The 8,116-nt window shown below is 35.3% G+C and overlaps 1 non-coding gene across 1 annotated transcript; it reads left to right on the top strand.

The window, feature by feature from the left end:
* The first annotated feature begins 4,864 nt into the window (after nucleotides 1-4,864).
* On the top strand, nucleotides 4,865-4,971 carry LOC122112082. Its single transcript, XR_006148092.1, has one exon. It is a non-coding gene; the product is annotated as a U6 spliceosomal RNA (small nuclear RNA).
* The last annotated feature ends 3,145 nt before the right edge of the window (nucleotides 4,972-8,116 follow it).

Here is an 8,116-nt window from a genome sequence, read left to right as displayed (position 1 = left end):
AAGAAAAAAAACATTTGAATCCTTATCTTGGGGTTCATTTCATCAACTTGTCTGACAGTTTATGTTTGTTTCAGACATATTCTAGTTATGGCAAATAAGGGAAACCATGGGACCTATATTTCTTTGGGCCTGGCTTACTTCACTTAATATAATTTTTCCAAGTCTTTCCATTTCCAAACAAATGGGGCAATGTCATTCTTTCTGATGGAGGCATAGAATTCCATTGTGTATATATACCACATTTTCTTGATCCATTTATCTACTGAAGGGCATCTGGATTGGTTCCATATCTTAGCTATGGTAAATAATGCTGCAATAAATATAGTTGTGCTGGAAGCTTTAGTATTGTCTTGTTTGTGATCATTTGGGTAAATGCTTAAAAGTGGGATTGCTGGGTCATAGGGGAGCTCTATATAGAGTCTTTTGAGGAACCTCCATACTACTTTCCAAAGTAGTTGAACAAGTTTACACTGCCACCAACAAAGCAGTAAGGTTCCCTTCTGTCCACATCCCCTCCAGCATCTGTTATTAGACTTCTTGATTACACCATTCTTACTAGGGTGAGGTAGTATCTCAATGTTGTTTTGATTTGCACTTCTTTTATGGCTAGAGAGGTTGAGCATTTCTTCATGTGTCTATTGGCCATCCTTCTTTCCTCTTCAGAGAAGTTTCTCTTTAAGTCTTTAGCCCACTTATTTATTGGGCAGTTGTTTCTTTGAGGATTTGTTGTTTATAAGATGATTTCTTTGTTACTTTGTATGTATCACCCCCATGGTATAAGCCCTGCTTTCACTGTATTTGATGTTGATATAATTTGTGGAGGGAAAGGGAAAAAACAAATCGTTTAAATAGGGTTACAGGTGGACCCATTACAACAATGAGATGTACAATACTTATGTTGAAAAACGAACTTTACAATTTTGGTGGGGTGGGGGATGAGGGGGTGGAGGGAGGTGGTAGTAGGGGGGTGTGGAGGTGGGGAGTGGAGAGGGGAAGGGATGGTATGGGGAAACAAAGGAGGAGGCAACAATGCTTGATAAGAAATGTACTCACAATCTTGCCCATGTAATTGTAACCCCTCTGTATAGTATTTTCACAATTAAAAAAAAGAATGGAGAGGGAAATGCTGGACTAATACAGTCATATCACTCAATATACATATGTGAGAATATAAGTAGGAAACTTGAAGGGATAGGTGGGGTTGAGGTAAGGGAAGGAAGAAAACTGGAAAGTTTGACAATGATCCAGATGCATTGTACATTGGAATGCACATACACTGACATGATGAAGTGAAACCCTTTGCACAACTAGCTAAAGATTAAAAATGTTTTGAAGTTTTAATATTAAGAGACCAGAAGCATAAACCTTTAGAGTTAAATAAGAGAATAGCATTGACATATTGTTAAGGCTTGTGCTCTTTTCAAAATACAAAAATTAATGTGTCAAGTTTTCTGCAAATGTAAATTTTATTTTGCAAATTGTTTTTGCAAATTGCTTAAAATATAGAGAACCTAATTCCAATATCCCTTTACTTCCAATAAAAAATCTTTTAGACCTTTAGGCTTCTCAGTTGTTTCTCAATACCTTAATGTATTGCATTGGAACTAATTTCATTCCACATTTTAATTTAAATTTTCAATCACTAATTCTTTTAAAATCTTCTCACTTGGGCACAGGTATGTATAGATAACTGATGTGGGCAGAATCAGAATTAGTCAGAAGACTGTAAATGGATGCTTACCTAGTTTTCTCTCTTCTGGATCATAGAATACAGACTGTCCGAATTGGAAAAAGTTAGCCTTCCCAGGTATTCTGCATATAAATACTCCATGAACATTTTGTTATTAGAGGATTATTCAAGATTAGCTATATGTTGATTGATAATGACTGAGCATAACAGAAAGGTGAGGGAAAACTATCTACACTTCAGTGAGGTTCTGACTTGTGCTTCACAAAGTGTTATGAAAGCTCTCCATGAAAAATCTAGCAGCTGCATTTCTAAAAAGTCCTTGCATGGTTACACTTTCTGATAATGTCTCAATTCAAGTACTTCTCCTTGTACTTCCATACTATACAATGACGCTGTATTAGATCCTTGTTACATTTTGCAGAGAGGTCTTGGTGATGAAATTTGTGCCTTTCAAAATTGCTCTCCCAATTCCATCCACAAAATGCAGACAAAAATTATCTGAAAAAAATTGCATCTGGTGATAGTGCATATACTTTGGTTTTCATTACTTAGAATATAATAAAAATTTTCATAGCAATTACACTGCACTAGGTTGTAAATAATATACTGTGTTCATGTAGAGAATTTGAGTATCCAAAGTTTTAATAATCCTGTGGTCCTAAAACCAATACCTTTCTGATATTGAGTGACAAAGTCAACTTCCTATAAGTAGAGAAGTTTTCCTTTTATCTTTTTAATATGTTTTTATTGTAAAGATACTGTACAGAGGGATTACACTTACATAAGTAAGGTAATGAGTACATTTCTTATTGAACATTGTTGCCCCTCCTTTGTTTTTCCCCTCCCATCCCTTCCCTTCTCACCTCCCCAACTCCTCCCTCCACCCCACCTCCCCACCCTCAATATAATGTCTTGTCCATCTCACTGTTACAATAGGTCAACCTGTATCCTTTCCTTGTATCTTAAATGAAGAAATGTTGGCTTGCTTTATGCTGATTCTACTTGTGTATACACACCTAAAATCACTCGCCAAATCCAAGAGCACATAAATGAAACACACATCATTTTTTAGTCATTTGGTATAATTGTTTTCTACACATTTATTGACTGGTTACATATTATTCTCAAACTTTAATACATTCAAAATATTTTCTTTTTGTCTTATTTTCTTGGCCAGGAAATCAACAAGACCTCAGTCAGCATTTCTCACTTAGGACTTTTCACATGGGTTGGGTAAATGTTGACCTGAGCTCCAGTCTTCTGAGGACTCACTCATCTGCTTAGGAATTGATGCTGGCTGTTGGAAAAGAGCTCAAGGAAGGATACCATTTAAAGCCTTATAACTTTATTCTTTTTTTCCCACCCCCCATAACTTTATTCTTTACCAGAGTATTCTCCTGCTACTTTGGTTGTGGAGAGTATCTACAAGAGCAAGCATTCTGTGGGGAGCAGGGAGACACCATGTGACCTTTACTTACTGAGATTTCTGAGTGACTTGCTATCACTTGTACTGCATTTTGCAAGTCGAATCTGTCAAAACCGGAAGTGGCACTGTGGCTCAAGCGGTAGAGTGCTTACCTTGAGCTGAAGAGCATAAGGATAGTGCCCAAGAACACAAGTAAAGCCCCATGACATATGATATATAATATAGATAGATAGATAGATAGATATTCATATATTTCATTATATAACCCAAAGCAGAAAGCAAATGTTGTTTAGATGATTTTTTTTTAAAGCACAGTCTCTCAGAAGCTGGGGAAGGTGGGGTACCATTAGCCTTGAGCTGAGGGACAGCACCCAGGCCCCAGAGTTCAAGCCCCATGACCAACAAAATCAAAATAAAAAACAATACAAAACAGTCTCTCACTTTTGTGGTCTCAACTCTGTAATACTTCTGATTGAGCCTAGGGCTACGATTTTAGGTGTGGACATTTATCAACACTCCTGATTCAGATTCTACTTGATAATTTTTTAATCGATATTTTGTTCTTAATTTTGCTATTTGTAAATTCACAAGCATCTATAAACAATGGTGTGGCCATTCCAATAACCTTCTCAAAGTAACTCCTAAAGATGACTTACAAAAAGTTGTATTATATTACATCAAGGAAAACAATGCTACAAATAAAGAAAACCAAAAATTCAATATTAATGATTAGTAAAATAAAAAAAAAACAATTACCAGTGTTTTCAGTATTTGAAGTGTAGTACATGTTAGATTTTACTATTTTCTCATATTCCTGTGCATTTCAAACTGGCTAAGATTATGATGTTCAACAAGAGGTTTATAGGCAAAGAGTAATCTTTAAAGTTACCCACTAAGATTACTATTTATGGCTCATCTCATCATTTGTATATGGCTTATATCATCATTATATCCTCAATAACATATATAAAATAAGGAAGCCCTAAAGTTTTAACGGAAGCTGTGTAGTTAACAAAGTCAACTCTTCACTCTGCTTCTTTACACAGACTTTGTAACTTCTCATTAGTAAGTTTCTAAAAAAAACTCTGAAATGTACATACTTAGTAGTATATGTCTGCTACCATAAATCTTAAATACTTTATAGAAAAAGTTTTATGACCTGCTAAACAGTCCTAATTTTGGCATGTATAACCAAATTCCCAAAATTAATTTTTTTTTTTTTGTCGGTAGTGGGGCTTGAACTCTGGGCCTGGGCACTGTCCCTCAGCTCTTCAGCTCAAGGCGAGCACTCTACCACTTGAGCTACAGCGCCACTTCCGGTTTTCCGGTGGTTTATTGGAGATAGGAGTCTCATGGTCTCTCCTGCCCGGGCTGGCTTTGAACCGCGATCCTCAGATCTCAGCCTCCTGAGTAGCTAGGATTACAGGCGTGAGCCACCAGCGCCCGGCCCAAAATTAAATATTTTTAAAACATTAAAACTTTTAACAAACCTTAACACTTGCTGCAGTGTTCATTATGACAGGTGCCTTGTATGGAATAATTGAATTCCTCCTCCTACACATCTCTTGAACAACAAATATCTGGGATTATTTTGTTTTTGACCTGTCAATCTTGACTTTATTCTTAAATGTGTGCTTAAGTAAGAAATACATGGTTCTAAAATCTCACAACAATTCTTTTGAACTTACTTTTTGTTGAATTGTCTAGTTTAAGAAAATCAATTACACTTTATATATAAAAAATATTCTGTGCTCAATTCGGCAGCACACGCACTAACATTGGAACGATACAGAGAAGATTAGCATGGCCAATGTGCAAGGATGACATGCAAATTCATGAAGCGTTCCATATTTTTACAACAACAGATGCTGGAGGGGCTATGGCCACAAGGGAACCCTGCTGCATTCTTGGTGTGAGTGTAAACTTCTTCAACCACTTTGGAAAGCAGTATAGAGGTTACTCAAAAGACACCACATAAAGCTCCCCTATGTCCCAGCAGTCCCACTTTTAGACATTTACCCAAATGATCACAAACAAGACCATACTAAAACTACCAGCACAACTATGTTTATTGCAGCGTTATTTACCATAGCTAAGATATGGAACCAACTCAGATGCTCCTCAGTAGATGAATGGATCAAGAAAATGTGGTATATATATATACAATGGCATTCTTTGCCTCCATCAGAAAAATTGACATCGCCCAATTTGTTAGGAAATGGAAAGACATGGGAAAAAAATAAGTGAAGTAAGCCAAGTCCAAAGAAACATAGGTCCCATGGTTTTTCTTATTTTCAGTAACTAATATATGTTTGAGATAAGCAGAAAAGATCAAAAGCTATGTGCATATGACCAGATAAGATGATGTTAAGGGAAATGAGTCCCAAGATAGGGACACAAGTGTTTTTTTTTTCTTTTATGCTATTGTTTCTACTGTACTTATAATGTACGATGTGATTTTTTTGTTTCTTTATATGTTCTTCCCCTATGCTATAATCCCTGTTCTCACTGTATTTGAAGTTGGTACACTTACATCTTGTATATACGCTTCTTTAATTTGGGGAGGGGAAGGGAAAAAACAAAATGCTTAAATAAATGTGGATACAGGTTGATCCAGTGTAACAATGAGATGCACAAGACAATATGTTCAAAAATGAGGGAGGGCGTCAGGGGGGTTTTGGGGAGGGGAGTGTACTTTGGAGGTGGGAGGGAAGGGATGGTGGAGGAAAAATAAAGGAGGAGTTAACCATGCTTGTTAGGAAATGTACTCATTATCTTGCTCATGTAAATGTAACCCCTCTGTACAGTATTTTTACAATAAAATACGTATAAAAATGTTCTGATATGGAAGAGTTTATTTCCCCTATTTTACCCATATAATATCATTAACAAAGAAATTAATGCACAACACTGACATGAAGGTATTTTGAATAAATGTGTGTGTGTGTGTGAGCGCGCGAATGTGTGGACCAAGTGCATGTGTGTTGGCATGCTCAGAGTTTGAACTCAGGGCTTCAAGGTCTTGCTAGGCCTTTCCTCTACCTTTCCTCTACATCTCCATTCCTGACTCTGCTAGTTCATTAAAATTTTTGAAAAAATAATTCCATAGATTTATTTTGTCCTGATTGGCTTCCAACTGTTATCCACAGATCTCAGCCTCCTGAGTAGATATCCCAAGTAGATAGGATTACAGGTGTGACCAACCAGGACAAGGCTTTCAGAATAATTTTAAAAGTAGAAGAAAATTTACTTCACGGGGGCCTGTTTTATCATCTCTACTTTTAAAGCATTTTGAAGTGAATATATTTTGTTTTTTGGATTCTTAAAAGACAGTAACTGATGATATTAAAAAGTTTCAGTACTTTTTAAAAAGGAAACTGGAACTGTGGGACAGAAGAAATTTGCCTCTCTTTGGACCTCAATTTATAAGCTCAACTCTGTGCATAATAACCTAATGTCAACAACACAGTCTGTGCTGAAGACAAAATGTGATAGAAAATAATTACCATGGGAAATAATTGCTATGCTATTATTTTTGGACAATATAAATATTGAATTTAGAGTGTAAGAGAATGGAAAGATTTTACCTACCATTTTTGTATTGGTGAAAGACTTTTGGAAACTTTGACTCATTTCCTTGTTCCTTCTCTGTATGTCTTTGGGCCATGCACTTAGTGCCTTTAATTACAATTTTTCCCAACACTAAAATGTTAGTAACATTAGCATTATAGCAAATATTATCTTAAGAATTTAGAGAAATAAAAGTTGTGAAATACTTAACATAAACTTCTATGAATGAGCTTTGAGTTTATCCAGCAGTTTTTTTAAAATACTAAATAGAATGCAGTAAGTATTACAGAAGCCATTACATGTAGTGAGCAACCAGAAGTAATGTTATCTATTGACAATGCTCTGCTTCCAGGGAAGCCAGGTGGAAAACTTCTCATGCTGTAAATCAAACTGGTTATCTTATGTATTGACAGTGAAAAAATATCAAGGACAGAATAATGAAGGAATGTTGTAGACTGAAGTGAAGTCCATATGAAAATGTACAAAACTGATAAAACGTAAAAGTATCTGAGCAGTATATTGTGTGTTACATCATTTAAGTTACATTGCAAAGATAGGGAAGACCTAGAAGAATAAATTCTCTTTTTGATATCCTATCATAGTTCCTTAGAAGGATGAACTCTTTTCTCATTCTTGTAAAGGCATCATCAGATGAGAGGAACTGTATTTTTTTTTTGTTTGCTTCTTTCCATTTATTCTTCAGTTTGAAATCTGAACTACATGAGACTGAAAGAAACCAAGGGAAATTAGATACATAGGCTTTGGAAAGAGCAATCAATGTATAATAAATAAAATACATATAGCCTTGTAAAATGTCTAACTAAATTCAGTTATATAGTCTCAAGCATAAACAGAAAATGATTTAAGCAATATCATGTTATTGAAAATTGAAAAATGTCAATTGCTTAATTTTTTCCTTTGTAGTACCTTGAATTAATTTTTGATTTTGTATAGAGATTAAAGATGAGATTAACAAGAAACGATTAAAAATGGACAAAGTTCTGAATAGACATGATTTCCAAAAAGCCCTGAAAATCGCCAGTGGGGTTACAAAGTTGTGTTTAATACAATTTCTATGCTGGCTTAATGCTTTGTGAACAGAAGTCATTAGAGAAATGCAATTCAAAATTACTATGAAACTACTTCATAAGTATTATGACTCATCAAAAAAGTCAAAGGAACCAGGTGTGGTGATAAAGGCTTGTAATTCCAAGCATTTAGAAGGTTGGAGTAAGAGGATTTGAGTCTAAGGCCAGTCTGGGGTACTTTCACATAGTAAAAACGTGCCCTTTAAAAAAAACTCAAAAGGTAATAATGTTGGTGAGTGTGTGGAGAAAAGGAAATTTTCTACACTCTTGGTCAAAATACAGGTTAGTGTTCTCATTTTAGAAAGTAGTATGCAGTTTTCTAAAGAAATGCAAAGTTAAAAT

This window comes from Dipodomys spectabilis, unplaced genomic scaffold (assembly GCF_019054845.1).
Source record: "Dipodomys spectabilis isolate Male_0828 unplaced genomic scaffold, ASM1905484v1 ptg000091l, whole genome shotgun sequence".
In the NCBI taxonomy this organism is placed as follows: domain Eukaryota; kingdom Metazoa; phylum Chordata; class Mammalia; order Rodentia; family Heteromyidae; genus Dipodomys; species Dipodomys spectabilis.
Note: the sequence above shows the minus strand (reverse complement) of the source record. Positions and strands in the feature narration are given on the sequence as shown.